The sequence below is a fragment of the Haliotis rubra genome, unplaced genomic scaffold (assembly GCF_003918875.1).
Source record: "Haliotis rubra isolate DU_JTF1 unplaced genomic scaffold, ASM391887v1 Scf70, whole genome shotgun sequence".
Taxonomy (NCBI): Eukaryota; Metazoa; Mollusca; class Gastropoda; order Lepetellida; family Haliotidae; genus Haliotis; species Haliotis rubra.
In genome coordinates, this window is record NW_025767413.1 from 2,220,267 (window position 1) to 2,238,505 (window position 18,239).

The following is an 18,239-nucleotide window of genomic DNA, read 5'->3' on the forward strand; positions in this document are numbered from 1 at the left end:
TGTCCCCTGCCGTGATATTGCTGGAATATTGCTAAAAGCGGCGTAAAACTAAACTCAGTCAGTCAGTCAGTATACATGGATAAGTGAATTTACTTCCTTTCTTGCTTAATGTGGAAGGACATTGACAGATGGTTGGTTGTGGGCAGAGAAATCACCAATAGGTGAGAGGTCACCAATACCAGTTGATGAAGAGGGGCATGTTCAGGTTATCAATATATATGCTTGTAAACAGTGGGGGAAACTTAATCATACAAATATTGGGAGAGGTAATGAATATATGATCACAGGAGGTCACAATAGAAACTCATGCCAGATTCAAATAGGGTCACTTAAAAGAGGGTCAAGGGAGGTCACCAAAACAGTTTCAAGGGATATCCTTATTTAATGTACTGGAAAAGTGACCAGTACACGTTCAGGGGAAATCCCTATTTGATGTACTGATTAAAGTCACCAATACAGGTTCAGAGTGAGTGAGTGACTTTAGTTTTACGCCCCACTCAGCAATATTCCAGCTATATGGCGGCGGTCTGTAAATAATCGAGTCTGGACCAGATAATCCAGTGATCAACAGCATGAACATCGATCTGTGCAATTGTGAACCGATGACATGTGTCAACCAAGTCAGCGAGCCTGACCACCCGATCCCGTTAGTCGCCTCTTACGACCAGCATAGTCGCCTTTTGTGACAAGCATGGGTTGCTGAAGACCTATTCTACCGTGGATCTTCACGGGTCATACAGGTTCAGAGGTAGTCACACCAATACAGGTTCTAAAATGCCCCGCTAAAAATTCACAAGCCGCTCTTAAGTCCCTGCCCTAGGGAGCCACGTATTACGTAACGCATCGATCAGCACGACGGTCTCCGGCCCGACAGCGCTTAACGCCACCCTCAAAACAGGTAAAAAAACGTGCCGAAACGGCGTTTGTTGGAGCGACACTGCGACCGGTTCGTTCCACAAGGCAAGCGTAGCGCTAAGGTGATCGTAACTCTCATACTTTAACACAGACGTACGACAGGCGTAGCAATACAATCGCCTTGTGGAATGGAGTCCAGATACCATTGTTGCCACATAATACAATAAACACAGGCGAAGCTTTCTGATATAAAAGCCTCATTTCAGAGCGATGTCATTCCCTGTCCCATCTTGGCTTATTCTGGACACCGAGTAAGCATTTATTAGTACATAATAATTTCGGGACATTACCATCAGAGTACACTTTTTCCAAACAACGTCGTGCATAAATGTTGGACGGTTGTCAGCGAGTTATTTTACTGCCGCTTTGATGACTTTGGCCATACGAAATTACTGTATCAGTTTCTGTATAACACTGAACACCTTCTTGTAAATAAATCTGTCTGTGTGCGCTGTGTTGCCATATACTCAGATCTGATTTCTGATTGCTTGTCAGTGTAAGCAATTTAACAATGTGACATACGTTTTATCCATGCATCATTACTAATACAGTAGATATTCCACACCAAGATGTTCTTACAAGTAAGAAATTCTGTTTCGAAGAAAGGCTACTTCCTGGTATGTTGTTACGAGTTGATATTCCAGATTCAAGAATCCAAACACTTCTGTACGTACAGAACTGAATATGATCACAGAATATCAGCCAATAATCAATAAGTTTATTTCTACACATAGTTTTACACGTTAAAGGTCAATACAATACATCAGATAAGTGGCGGCTGTAATAAGTGATGGGCCCAAAACGTAACGCTAGTACTCACAAATGTTCAGAACACTTCCACTGTAATGCCGCTGAGGCTGGACTATTTCCAAAGAACTTTTATCCACAATTAAAACAATCTTAACAATAACAAACGATATAAATACCTGTCAACAAAGCAAAGTAAAATAACAAGAATATCACAGATTTACATTCAAAAGTAGAATACATATCTTAAACAACAAATTATAAAAAAAACTGTTCGTAGGTCGTTCAGCAACTGAAGGTAGGTCACCATACTAGAGACCATTACTTTCGCTACCCGCATGGGCCCTAGCTGAATTTACAGACCCCCTTCAAGTGCAATTATAGACACATTTAGCAATGAAATAAAAATATACGGTGATTAAAAACCTGGTAGGTCTAACTCTACTTACTACCCCCTAAGACGGACAATACTTTTACAATACGTTACCCCCATTTGATGATACAGTCACTAATAATCTCATTTGCTGGTATATCTACCATTTAAAAAATAACATTCATCTATTCACAATATTTTAATATTTGTTTTCAGTTTAGTTTTATTCTTTTGAAAACGGTGAAAAACGGTATTTGTTTCACTTTGTTGCACCATAGTATACTTATTTAGGGATGAGGATCCTTTAAACATTTTCAATATCGAGGCCAATGAAACTAAGGTCGTGTGTTGTTTCTCAAATACTAGTATAAAAAAGTAAAACTGATTCTAATACTCATCTACCTCTTGGAAAAAGCGACAAAACTATGTTCATAATCATGGAAGCGGCGAAAACATTTCCTCAATTACAGGAAACTGTAAACTGTAACTGCTGAGTCTAAATCTGTTGTTTTATGACTGTAAGATAGACACGACTATCAGAATATGGTGATGCATAGAGCTGGCGAAAAGAATCCCACAATAAGACTTTTTGACAGGAACATCATATTTTATCATAATCCCAAATGCATATAATAGATTAGGGTTCGTCTTCTCTTAATTAGAAAAGGATAACAATTGTATCTTCCAACTGTGCAAAACTCTATCTGTGCACGGTAACCGAATTTTCATTATTCAATTTCTCAGTGTCATTATTTTCCCGAAAGGTCTCAGGCGTCTGGGATATTTCTTAACCTATAAGACATTTCTGACGTGAAGTGATATTTTCGAATTTTTTGAAAATGTTTTGAAAGACTGTGTGTGTCTTCGCAGGTCCGGATGCAAACAAAGTCGGTACCTGGCTCATCACAGTTGAACCAAATCCTTGCCCAAAAGGGATTAGATGTGATGTTAACAACCGAAAACGTTGATGTGCCCAAATTCATGTGTTTGTCATGGAAAACAAAGACAAAGCAATGGATTCGATACCACAAAGTGTCCAAACTGATTCCGATGTCCAGTTCTTCACCGTGACCTTTATGTAACATCGGAAGTGGAATATCACCATACCGTCCAGTCAGGAAGATAGTCGTGTTCTTCTGGAACAGACTACAGGCATTTGTGAAGGGATCAGGATCGTTAGTGTTATTCATACCACTGCTGATAGTAAGAATGCGTTTATAAATGGCTGCTTCATGCATCACGATTTTAACTCTAACAATTGCATTATAAATCAAACTGTTGGAAATGACAAGTTTGGTTACAACGTTGAAACAGTTGTCCTGTTGAGATTCGGAACAGCACCTTCCCGTATCATGTGATTGATGACAGAAGTCTGGTTCAAACAGACCTGAAAGCACAGAATATACGAGTACATGCATAGCAACAACATAAAACCTGTCGAAATGTCAAGATGTTTCCCATCTACATTGGTTCGTAACTTTGTTGTATAACTCTTCCAGCAGTATTCAAACTATATGACGTCGATGTGTGTACTCAAATACACCAGACAATCCCGTGACTGGCACCATGGGCATCGATCTATGCAATAGGGATACAGTGATATGCATCAATCAAGTCAAAGATTATGACCACCCAATTCCCGCACGCCTCTTACGTAAATCATGGGTTGCTGAAGACCAGTTCATCACGAATCATCACGGAGACAAAAGGCTATACACGGTAGAGAACTTTGTACAGGGGGATTTCAGTTGGTAAAGAGACATGTTGTGTTACTTTTCCAAATGGGCCGTCAACTGAACATACCTTTAGGTTGAGTGGGCGGAAGTATAATCTACCTGATCCAAGTCAGCGAAGACAAGGCAAGGCTTGACAGGCAAACAAATATTCAACGAAAGCTGGTCAACCAAGACCTAACTTTCTGAACGATCATTGTTGAATTCATTCAAATCAACATCATTAATGATATACTTCCTATATATTCAAATTTGGTTCATTCGCATTATGACTACTCCCAGTTTGACTACCCGTCCAATACACAACTTGTTCCAGTCGAGTGGGTTGTAATTACTAGCTCTCTCCCCTCCATCAGATAGACTGTTCCACCAACACTTATAAACAATTATAGCTGTACCAGTTTCATACAGTATTTATTCAGCTAATTACATAGGTCATTGTTGTGGAAGAGTTCAAGTACATGTATACACATATACCGAGTTACACGATATATCATATGAGTGTATATTACATAGTAAATGAATTAAGAAGTTATTGTGCTGTATAATATTTTATTTCGTTACACAGTTGTTCTTAAATTTTTATAGTTCCAACATGCAAAAAGGTAGTGAATAACGTCTTCGTTATAATGATTACATGAACTCTTAGATGTTTCCGATATATGTCGATTTTATCTGTCTGCATTTAGATCACTACAGCCGAGCTTGAGGCGACAGTGGATGATTTGACAAAATCTAGTCCCAAAATATAAAACAAAGCAATTGTGAGTTTCTGTTGGGTGTATCATGGTTTTAAATTGATTCGGGGAAATAGCGTGAACAGTTCCATCGGACAATGAATTCCACAACATAATCACGCTCGGTACAAATGATTGAGAATATATTTGCGTTCTACAGTTAATAGTTTGAATGGAAGTTGGAGGGGTTATGTCCAGTTTTCAAAACAAACAACCTGTACTATTAGTTTACAAAGTTTTAATCCGAGTAGAGGAGTTATCTCCAAATATCAAAACAAACAACCTGTACTATAAGTTTACAAAGTTTTAATCCGAGTAGAGGAGTTATCTCCAAATATCAAAACAAACAACCTGTACTATAAGTTTACAAAGTTTTAATCCGAGTAGAGGAGTTATCTCCAAATATCAAAACAAACAACCTGTACTATAAGTTTACAAAGTTTTAATCCGAGTAGAGGAGTTATCTCCAAATATCAAAACAAACAACCTGTACTATAAGTTTACAAAGTTTTAATCCGAGTAGAGGAGTTATCTCCAAATATCAAAACAAACAACCTGTACTATAAGTTTACAAAGTTTTAATCCGAGTAGAGGAGTTATCTCCAAATATCAAAACAAACAACCTGTACTATAAGTTTACAAAGTTTTAATCCGAGTAGAGGAGTTATCTCCAAATATCAAAACAAACAACCTGTACTATAAGTTTACAAAGTTTTAATCCGAGTAGAGGAGTTATCTCCAAATATCAAAACAAACAACCTGTACTATAAGTTTACAAAGTTTTAATCCGAGTAGAGGAGTTATCTCCAAATATCAAAACAAACAACCTGTACTATAAGTTTACAAAGTTTTAATCCTGTACTATAAGTAGAGTAGAGTTATCTCCAAATATCAAAACAAACAACCTGTACTATAAGTTTACAAAGTTTTAATCCGAGTAGAGGAGTTATCTCCAAATATCAAAACAAACAACCTGTACTATAAGTTTACAAAGTTTTAATCCGAGTAGAGGAGTTATCTCCAAATATCAAAACAAACAACCTGTACTATAAGTTTACAAAGTTTTAATCCGAGTAGAGGAGTTATCTCCAAATATCAAAACAAACAACCTGTACTATAAGTTTACAAAGTTTTAATCCGAGTAGAGGAGTTATCTCCAAATATCAAAACAAACAACCTGTACTATAAGTTTACAAAGTTTTAATCCGAGTAGAGGAGTTATCTCCAAATATCAAAACAAACAACCTGTACTATAAGTTTACAAAGTTTTAATCCGAGTAGAGGAGTTATCTCCAAATATCAAAACAAACAACCTGTACTATAAGTTTACAAAGTTTTAATCCGAGTAGAGGAGTTATCTCCAAATATCAAAACAAACAACCTGTACTATAAGTTTACAAAGTTTTAATCCGAGTAGAGGAGTTATCTCCAAATATCAAAACAAACAATGAATGATCACAAGATCCCCGATTCACTTGGCTTCTAATCAGTATAGGTAGGCCCTGGGAGTCTCTGTTATAGGTTTATTTCAAAGAGTAGACAAACTGGGAGTAATCAACTATACAGTTACAGTACATTATTGAGTGTAGGGGTGCTCCATTATATGTTTATGTTCATGAGTAGTCAAACTGGGAGTAGTCATAATGGGAAGAATTGTATTCTGGAAGTCCAATTGTCCAGACCTCTCCTCGCTGTGGCCAGTTTCTGACAAAGAATTTTACAAACATGTTGCTTTTATGGATACATACTTAGGCGTGTCTAATGGAATCGGGGATCATGAGGTAGCTTCAGTAATGTGTACCACAAACAACTGAGCGAGTAATTGAGTAAAATAGACCCAAACATAACCTGTGGGAGGCTACTCTCCCTCACTAAAGGAAAAGGGAGCATAAATTATTTTAATCTCGGTTATATTTTTAGTTATTTCTCGTGTTTTTTAAAGCTATTTGAACAGGAGTTGCATAACACATACATGATGAATGATAATTTCATGTCACTTCTTTTGGGGACGATGTGACCTAAGACACAATGATCAGAACAGATATTTTTGTGTATAGATTTTGGAACCGGTTTGTAAGAGGATACAGTTTACTGAATTTAGCGACAAGCGATAATCTGAGAAAGGCGAGAGGCTCCCTAGATTAGTTGCATCACTGAAGGTTCGTAAAATGATTTGCCCCTTCTGACGAATATTGAAGTCTACTGGCATTCAAAATATTGTGAAAGCAGACCCAGTAAACATAACTAACATTGTATTGAGGAAGGAAAGTCTTTTGGTCTTCCAAGAGATTTTGTCAATGAATTTAATATACATTCTTTTAGAGATTCCCCACACCGACTATAAAGTTTACTCATAGTCCCAACAAGACTGATCAAAACGTATGTTTTGTGAAACAAACACAACAGACGTTGTAAATGTGAGAACATTCCAAGTATGCCAGATTATTTGGAAAACATCTGAATTAGAGGGTAATTTGATTTGTTGCAGAATCTTCGTAGTAATGTAGTTGCTTCAGAGGCAAAGTACTACCACACTTGTTTCTTACACAGGTCTAATGTGAGGTCTTCTGGGTACAGGGAACACATCATTAACTCTGCATATAGATACTCTAGTTCACCAGCAGTGACATCTTGTTCATATTGTACATGCTTCTACATAAAAATCATCATCAGCCTCCCTTGCCATAAATTATGAACGGTCTCTTATCATCCATTAAAACCATTCTCTCAAACTCTAATTTTGGTTATTGTTAATTAAACTCATTCTCTCAATTGCTAAGTGTTTGGGCTGGTTCATTTGTATGAAATAGGTAACAGGCAGGAGATTAGTAGTGCACTGGACCATGAAGTTTGTTATTATGAGCTGTAGGGGTCATGGGATGTAGGGGTTTTGGGAGGTTACCGCTGATCTCAGTGGAAGCAGACCTTTAAAGGGCCACTGATCCGATTAATGTTTCCAGCCAACAGTCTAATTTCGAATCCTAGCTGCAAACTGGTCAGCCCCTGCTCCTTCGACCGTGACGGGCTACTGTCCACCTTGGCAGAATTGCTTCAACCTAATCAGTGGGACATTAGGAAGGGTTGATGCCCATCAGATGCCGTTACATGATGTATTTGAAAATATCCCCTACAGTTCTTGTCTGATTGTAATAAAGTATCCCAGCAGTGTAGGCTTTTTCAGATTTTCAAATGTTTGGATGGTATAGTAACTGATCCTATTTGATCCTATTTCTGTGTGTTTAACCTCGATATTTAATCATTTAAAAATATGATGTCTATTACGTAGGCTATGATGTAAAAAAACCCACAATTTGATATATTTGAATCCATAAACTAAACAACCCCATTTTGCCATTGCTAAAGAAATCTGAAAATTTTACTTAGGTACTTAGGTATATATAGTTTGTAACTAAGTACACAACAAATGCTTATATATATATATTTCTTATGCAACAATGAAATTCGATCCGTTCGTATCCTCAAAACAGAGTCGGCCCATAAGTGGATTTTTTCAGACATTCAAACTTGCATGCAATACAGCGATTACTACTCTCTTGCTGTAACCCTTGTTTGGTGGTAAACCTACACATGTTATTTGTCATCATTTACTTGATGTAACATATGTTATATTTGGGAATACACTTTCTTTGTAAAGTACAGATTCTTACCCGACAAAGGCATTTCTTGTGAGGTGAGGTGAGGTGAGGTGAGGTGAGGTGAGGTGAGGTGAGGTGAGGTGCTTGAGAATATTTCGCTCATATGACGACGTGCATGCGTGTGTATGTGTATGTATGGCTGCTTGTACTAGCCCAGACTTAAGCTGGTTTAATAGTGCTAGCCCACTGAGATACCATGCCGCAGTGAAGCACGAATACCCCACTCAGACACATTATACTGACTCCGAGCCGACCAGTCCCTGTTGTACCCATTAATGCCGAGCGCCAGGCAGGGACCAACAAGTATCATAATTTAACGTCTTTTGGTATGACGCAGTCGGGGATCGAACCAGCGACCTTCCGCTCACGGGCATTTCTTGTGTCTGGAGTAAATACTCATCATTAAAAATTACTGGATACACCCTGTCGTAAAGTCTCTTTGTAAAAACAACGTCCTTCCTTCAAAGGATTTACCGCCAATACATTGATTGCTTGCTCATTGAAAAGAGGTCAGAGGGCTGGAAGGAAGATAAAAAGACACATTCCTGTGATACAAAAAGCAACCAGACGTAACCATAATGTACAAAACTATGCCAACTTTAAACATCTCACCCATATAGCTCCAACCAAACCCGATGTCCATGCAGTTAGCAATGTGTCTTATATCAACATAATTGTTGAATCAACACGTACCAAATCAAAAAAGACAACTTCAAGTGAGGTAAATCAATCAAATTTAAAAACGACACCTCTGACTAAAAGTAGCACAGAGCAAGTGAATGTGGTTTCCTTGTGTTCAGTGAATTGTCAATCAGCGATTTGATGACAACCCGTAACATCGACATCCTAGCTCTTACAGAGACATAGCTTCGAACCAACATTGATGCACATGTGATCACAGAGTTGGTACCAAACGGGTACAGTATTACTCACGTCACTCGTAAAGACAAGCGAGGCGGAGGCGTTGCTATCGTACATAAAAGTGAACTACATGTAAAGAAGATGAAGGTATGTGCTGATGAAAGTGCTACACATTTTGAAGACCATGAGTGTTCTGTGACAATAGGTGACATCCACTTCATTCTGTGTGTAATATATCGCCCTCCACCATCCAGGGTAAACGGTCTTAGAAACAGCACATTCTTCGTAGAGTGGGCAGAATATCGGAATCTGTTGAATCTCATTCCCCAGGAAATTATCATTACAGGCGACTTAAACTTTCACTTGGACGACCTTTCCAACCCTGATACAAAGCAGTTCCACAGTCTACTGGACGCTCATGGTCTTGTACAGCATATTACCGGACCCATACATATCCGCGGCCACACACTAGATGTGTTGATTACCAGACACAACAGGTCCTATACTACGTAGGGATCCTGTGGTAGTTGATCTTGTGGTAGTTGATCCTGGATTTTGTGACAAGAACGGTAATTCAGGTGGAGAACATTTTGCAATAACCTGTGATCTCCGCTGTGTCAAACCTGTCATGAGACAATCATGTACCTTCCGTAGATACAGAGCTATATCCATCCAGGAGTTTATCAAGGATGTGGAATCCAGTGAACCCTTACAGCTCACAAATAGTTCACTGGATGAACTTCTGAGTGCCTACAACAGCGGATTTTAAACTCTGATTTATGAACATGCTTCCACACAGACGAAAGTCATAACACTGAGGCCTAACTCCCCATGGTATAGTGATGAGCTCCGCGAACTTAAGCACCAGCGACGTAAAGCAGAGAGACTCTGGCAGAGGTCTAAGCTTCTTGTACACCATCACTTGTTTGGGAGTATGTGTCAGTCATATCACAGGCTGCTTGTAAAGACCAAGACTGAGTACTTTTGCAATAAGATCATATAAACAACTTTTCAAAGTCAGCAAAACGTTGATGGGACACTCAGGTGCAGTTACCCTGCCTAGTCGCTCATCTGACAATATACTGGCCGATAAGTTCAAGGACTTCTTTACTGACAAAGTGGAAACTATCAGGAACAGTGTTCAGTCTGATTCTTCAAATCTTTCTACCTTGAGTGCCGATGTTGAATTCCAAGGAGAATGTCTGTCTGATTTCTCACCTACTACTGAATCAGAAATTCGCAATATCGTCATGAAAGCTCCCTCCAAGTCATGTGAATTGGACCCAGTTCCGACTTACCTACTAAAGCTGTGCTTGGACAAGGTGCTGCCATTGATCACGGCCATTGTTAACATGTCCCTCAAGGAGTCACGTGTCCCACAGTGTTTCAAGCAAGCCTTTGGTGAGGCCATTGCTAAAGAAAGCTGGCATGGACAAGGAGTTGATGAAGCATTATAGACCTGTCTCCAATCTGTGTTTTATCTCCAAAATCTTAGAGAAGGTTGTGTTTTCTCGCCTAAGTCAGCATCTTCAAGTCAATAACCTCCAGGACAAATTTCAGTCTGCCTATAGATCTGGCCATTCAACAGAAACTGCTCTCTTGCGTGTGCACCATGGCATCATCAAAGCTCTAGACAACAAAACTGCAGTTGCAATGGTGTGTATTGATCAGTCAGCAGCATTTGATCTCATAGATCACGACATACTATTTCAAAGACTACAGTACAGCTATGGTGTGACCAGAGAAGCCCTATCATGGTTTCAGTCCTATATGTTAAACAGAACACAGAGTGTGGCAATAAGATCTACAGTGTCTGAGTGTGCGGATATTCATTTCGGTGTACCCCAGGGCTCCGTTTTGGGGCCTGTTTTGTACTGTCTGTATTCAAAGCCGACGAACTCCTATATGGTTTATGCGGATGATCAGCAGATGTACAGAGTGGTTCAACCTGGGATTTCTTGGACGCCCACTTTGAGAGCATTGGAAGCCTGTGTGTCAGATATCATCGACTGGACAATCAACAATATGCTTAAAGTCATTCAGGAAAAAACTGAATTTATTATTTTCAGTTCCAAGAACCCTAAAGTTGACACCAGTGACATGCAAGTACAAGTTGAAGACAGCTCTGTTAAATCAGCTGATTATGTGAAGAACAATGGTGTTCACTTCGACCACAAACTGACAATGGAGAGACAAGTCAATGCCATCGCCAAGTCATGCTACTTCCAGATCAGAAGTATTTCAGCCATATGCAGATACATCACAGAAGACTTTTGTAAGACTCTAGTAATAATAATAATAATAATGTCCACTTGTATGGCGCCGTTTCCACACACTAGTGTATGCTCATGGCGCCCCGTGTGTACAACTAAAAAAAACTGCAGCAATTGTACAAGTCATTCGTAATATTTCCTGAATAGATGGGTCTTCAATGAAGATTTGAATAAGTCAAGAGATTTTGCTGTTTTGATGGTTATGGGAAGACTGTTCCACAGTGAAGGAGCAGCATAGCTGAATGATCTGTGACCATAGTTCTTGAGATTGACAGGGGGTGTTGTTAGGAGGAACTGTTGGTGTGATCTCAGCTGTCGTGGTGGTGTGTACACTGAGATGAGTTCAGAGAGGTACTGAGGCGCTAGGTCATGTAAACATTGGAACACAATGGTCAAGATCTTGAATTCGATTCTGGCTTGGATGGGCAACCAGTGAAGAGACTTTAGGACAGGGGTTATGTGAGATCTTTTAGATGTTAGGGATACAATGCGGGCTGCAACGTTTTGGATTTTCTGGAGTTACACACTTTAGTACACACTTTAGTAACATCTAGACTGGATTATGGAAATGGTCTTCTCTATGGACTACCTGAAACTCTCACCAGTCGTCTACAGAAGGTGCAGAACTGTGTGGCTGGGCTCATTACCAAAACTGGCCGACGTGAGGAGATTACGCCTGTGAGGGAGAAGCTACACTGGCTCCCAGTCAGACAGAGATGCCAGTATAAGATTCTGATGTATGCTTACAAATGTCTCCATATCATCCATATCATACAGAATTTTAGAGTATTAGAGTCTTAGAGTGTTTTTAAATAAGCAAATAAGGCGCCATAGAAATCTTGTGTATTATTATTTTATTGTATTATTATTGGCTAATTAATTTTTTAAAGAATGGCGGACATCATGCAATTAGTTGCCAGGTGTGCTATCTTGGGTGACCAATGGGATACACCAATGTGAAAAACCTGAAACGATTGCGGACATCATGCAAATAGTTGCCAGCTGTCCTGGATACCTTCCCCGAACAAGATAATAGCCTGAAATTGTTGCTATAAGTTTAGTCTGTTTTAATTTTAATATTTGCAGTTTGTTTTTATTTATTAGTTATGACATTCAACAGAATCATTTTTGTGTGTGTGTGTGTGTGTGTGTGTGTGTGTGTGTGTGTGTGTGTGTGTGTGTGTGTGTGTAATGAGTCAGACAACATACACTAGGGCGTATGTGTGAAATATGATACACGTTGGCAATCTACAAGATGTCTAGATATTACAGTCATGTTATAATTTCACAAAGTATATGCAGATCGTGTGCATTTTATTAAGTTTCAAAATGCATACAAATATGATAATAAACTAATTAGGATTATAAGACAAAATATAAAGACGTACATTGACTTCGTTATTTCAGTCCCAACATTTTTACCACTGGCAGATGGTTAGACTTAAAATGTTTTCATTTGTTATCAAACTAATGCCATTTAATACAAAATTCAGATTGACTAGTAGTGAACCCAAGCTCACTACTCTCCTTAAGACTCCCCATGTCAGGCTTCTCACCAAATTCAAGGTCAAACTATTTCTTAAATCAAATTCTACATCCATTTACCGTAACATTTTTATAAAGTCAACATTACTATGAAATCAAAATTTTACATCAAAATTAGCATTTTTATCAAAGTGAATTTGTTTTTTATAAGAAACCAAATTATTCATCACAGAGTACATAATTTTACAAGAAAATCAAGATTAACGAGTAAAAAAGATTTTATCTTTGTTGATCAGTCCATACTTATACTATCAATTGCGCATGCGGGTGGCGCAGCAGAGGTAAATGAATTCTTGGATATCATCCGGGTACTCACGGGAGAAAATCAATAACAAAATCAACAACGAGTCCACGGAAATTGCTCTGGATCAGTGGCCCTTTATATCTACAAGAATGTGCCACATTATGCAGAGTTTAGCACTCGTGGCAAATCCATTACACTAAGTGCGCTCAGTTGTATGTGTAAATTACACATACAAAAGCAATCATTGGTCATAATTTGTATTACCTTATTTTTTTCAGAATAGTTAATTTGCCAAATGGCGACCATTAGCTTATATAGTAATATTTGTACAGCTAGAAATCTTTGTTGGTCACTGAAGTAATTTTGTGGCATGTTTCATCACATTATGACTCCTGTAACAGTTATTACCGATGTTGAATCCATCCCACCGTGCAGATATATCTATAAAATGAACTTAGTTTTTACAATGGGTACCTTCCATTAAAATGCCTCTAGATTTTTACCTACCCTCTAATTTGGGATTACATAGTACCTAGAAATGTTCAGTAGGCTCTCCTGGATCAAACTGAATAGTCAGACCCCTTATGTAGTAGGTGTTGAACAAAACTATTTTTTTCCTGGCTTGCCTCCTGTCAATAAACTAAACGTGAAATCCCCCTTTAACCAACTAAACGTGAAATCCCCCTTTAACCAACTAAACGTGAAATCCCCTTTAACCAACTAAACGTGAAATCCACTTTTAACTTACAAGCATACCCATTTTCTCACTTCCTCATACTCTACAGATGCACTCACCTTAGAAGAGACTGTATTCCCGAGGCACCTACACATACCGCCGGGTACAAGAAGCTGACACAGCAACTGATCGGGGTTGTATCTCATGTTTTCTATCGATACAATCTGGAGACTCCAGTCAAGACATTGCTTGATCCCCAGTCGACGTGTCTCAAAACGTTGGTCTATCACAGCACCAGCTTCGACTGAGAGTATAAATTGAACAAAAGCATGGATGGTTAAGGAAATAGGTGTCTCCATTGTGTCTGTGCTCGCGGCTCTGACAGATTGTAAAATCGATGTTGAAACTTATCTGAACCACTGACAGGAAGTGATAGAATTACTTTCAAATACCTTTACATCATGCATATGATACATAACTTCGTTCATACCTCCGTTGTACTGCATTCCACAGATCCACAAGAATCCATACAAAGAGATTGCTTGGTCCAGCATATGTACCTCCAAATCCCAAATCCTGAAGAGCAACCATAATCCTTAATAATAATGGTATTTAAGACAAGTGGAAGTGAAAATAGATTTGTTGACTTTTTGGCAATCTTGCAATGTCAAAACATTTGATTTTCCAATTTTATGAGTGATCGTGGGGTAGCCTAGTGCTTAAAGCGTTCGCTCGTGACGCCGATGACCCGGGTTCGATTCCTAACATGGGTAAAATGTGTGAAGCCCAATTTTATGATTTCATTTCTTGATCCGTGGGCGTTTGTTTCCAAATACACCCTCAATTTTCGCACACCCTCAGTTTCGCCTGGTGTTCAGTGTTTGGTTCATATAATGTTCACCACGAGCTTTGGGTTTATGGCCAGTAGGGTCTGTATCAGCCGATTGGTCTGAATTGGTCTTCAGCGTTGGTGTTCTATATTCAATATAATTATGTACAAGAGTGTATAAAGTAGTAGGTCCTATAAAATAGCAGAATAAAATTAAAAGTGAATACAATAACCGGATGTTCTCGTTCGGTGCATTTCAACAAATATCCTGTCATCAATGATTAAAGAAAAGTCTTACGAAGTATGTTCACCATGTCAGGTTGTTTAAATATACACAGGTAACATGAGAGCTCACATAGAAGCAGTTTGTGGAGGACGGAATAGCTGTAACGGGTGTAGCATTGTATTGAGGTTTAAAGTGTTTCGACTCCAGCCTATGGTGTCCATTTTGCCCTGTTGGTGGGGTACTTTAAAATGTCATGTCATATGTTTTTGATGCATTCTCGAATTATCTTCAAGATCTGTATTATCACGCATGACTGCCTCAACAATGATAACTATCCTTCATACCTTGAGGACTTGATCTCCTGTATTCTCCTCAACGTGAACTTCGATCCTCCGATGGGGCTCCTGTTAATCAGCCTCTGTCTGCTTCTACGATGTCTGACCCTGCCTTCTCAGTTGGGGGCCCCAGGTGTGGAACTCACTGCCATCTAAACTGAGAAACACCAAATCCAAAGTCCTTTTCAAAGCTATCCTTAAAATCCACTTCTTCTGCTCAGCATTCCACTTGACTTTCATGATTGTGTGTACTATATATGTGCATGGATTTTGTTTTAACTTTGTCATAGCGCCAGTGAGGATCTGTTGATGGATACTAAGCGCTTTAAAATCAATTATTATTATCATTCATCTCTGACGACATAACACGTTCAGATGACTGTCCTAATGATGACATGATACTCATCAACCACACTGCCAGACCCGGTGGTACAGTACATTAATTAGGAGATAAACGTCCTGTGTTTGGAAGTTAGATGAATGCTAGACCGAATTGATAGTCTCTAAATTTCATGATTATGAGTGGTATACATTTGGTGTTTCGCCTGAACGTTGTGTTGCGAAGTCCCGCATAAAGAATTGACAGTATGACGCCAGTTCTTTAGAAAGTGCTTCAAACTTAAAACCTTTTGGATATCTCATGTTGTGTAAACCATTCTATACGGAAACAAATTTAGGTATCAGGTAGGGAAATCTAACTAACGTTTAGCTGTAACTTGTGCATAAATAGGGATGTATTTTTACAAGGCTTTTGATACGTTAAATATTGTTAACTTTTGGCTGGGGCTGTACATTGTAATTGAGTTCCGTTATACGTGTGGAGGAAAAAACCATATTGTATTTTTTCGAGTTTTAATAAATGTTTTATTATCAACATTTCCATCTCGTCTGTTGTGTTGATATCAGGGGAATCCTGGTGATTAAAGCGTTCACTCGTCACGCTGAAGACCCGGGTTCGATTACCCATATCGGTACAATGTGTGAAGCCCATTTCAGGTGTCCCCCGTCGTGATATTGCTGCAATATCGCTAAAAGCGACGTAAAAGCAAACTCACTCACTCACTGATATCAGCCATGTTGGTGGTGAAGCAGAAGTAGTGCGGCAGTGTTGTACACGTGCGCAGTGAAGCAGTCATAATATCAGATTCACCGTCATTGTCATACACTCCAAATTTATAGTGATTGTTTATTGATTGTCCAATTAAATTTGAGAATTTCACGTAGTCATGGCAGAATACCATGTGACAACTGGACATACTGAACATTTACTGTTGTTATGTCGAATTGTCGCGCTTTGAATAAAATATTTTTTTCAACCAAAGGGGACAATGCAACAACGTAAGGCCAAAATATGTCGCCTTGTCGCGGTTTGGTTAATTTTGATAAGTTTTACTTTTTATACGTTTTTTTTATAACGGCGACAACGCGGCAATGTCCCTTCCATACCGCTCTCTCCCCTAAAAGTTCCAGCTGACTGTGAACACTCGAGTCTGGACCAGACAATCCAGGGGTTGCCATCATGAGCATGAATCAACCAAGTCAGCGAGCCTGACCACCCGAGGTTTGTCACCTCTTACGACAAGCATGGGCTGCTGAAGACGGGTGCAGCTCATTTTAAAATTTATTTTTGTTCGAGTAAACAGGTGTTTCGTGACATACATGTTCATGAAGATATAAACAAAGCTTGTTAATTTAGTGTCTCTAAACAATAACAAAAACGATGACGACATCGCTGTTGAAGCAATGTTGTCAGCATCAGTAGATGCAGCTTATCAAATTGAAAGCATTTACAGTAAACGTTTTACATTAATGTACATGTACACGTTTGTTGTATTTTATGTGCGTCTCTATGCTTTTTGTTTGTTTGTTTGTTGTTTAACGCCGCACCCATCAACATTCCAGCTATATGGCGGCGGTCTGTAGATAAACGAGTCTCGACCAGAAAATCCAGTGATCAACAGCATGACCATCGATCTACGCAGTTGAGATACGATGACATGTTTCAGGCAAGTCAGCGAACCTGACCACCCGATCCCATTAGTCGTCTCTTACGACAAGCATGGGTTGCTGAAGACCAATTCTAACCCGGATCTTCACGGGTTGCGTCTCTATCCGATAATAACTCTATTTCATTTACTTTCTGAACAAGAACTTTAATCTGACTAATATACTACCCGAAAGGGTCATAAATTGGTATTTGGGTAGAAAACATTCCAATCTACCGACACAAACCCAATGTTTACAAAAACTGAGGTATTCAAGCTGGGTTTGACATTCTCGAATCTACGAATAACTTTATATTACTATCACACTGCTATCAGTACATTTGGAAGCCTCGACAAACCTTTTATCACATCACCTTTAATAGCATTACATTATGTAAAGTTGCATTGATCGGTAGTTCAGCTGTACGGAGTGAATGAGTTTAGTTTTACGCCGATTTTAGCAATATTACAGCAATATCACGCCGAGGGACACTAGAAATAGGCTTCACACACTGTACCCATCTGTGGAATAGAACCCGGGTCTTCAGCGTGACGAGCGAACGCTTTGACCGCTAGGCTACCCCATCGCCCCCTTAATATGGTGGAGAAAGCTAAAGTGATGCAGATGTAAGACGTTTGCCATTTTGGTGGAATGGTATGCTGCTAACAGTAACAAACCTAGATACATAATCAGGGGGAGTCTGGTATGTATAATATTCTATGGCTGGCAGCGAACTATTTTACTGCCGCTCTGTTGACTTTGGGCATACGCAATTACTGTATCCTTTTCTGCATAACACTGAACACCTTCTTGTGAATACATCTGACTGGTTCAAGCCATGTATGCTGCTTTCCAATGTACTCTGAATTCTGATTGTCTTTTAGCAATATAACAATGTGATAGACGTTTTCTCCACTTTACCTGTGCTGTGCTGTCTCCATCTTTTCTCGCACACCTGGCTGTTCCTCTCTTTGCACCCCTCCCTCTTAACAAATAGTGAACTGTGTCAAAATTTTAATAGTAGTTTGTTATACAACCTTTTTATTTTTAGGACATAGCAGCTCCTAACTGTATTTATACACAAAGAACAGTGTATGAACACT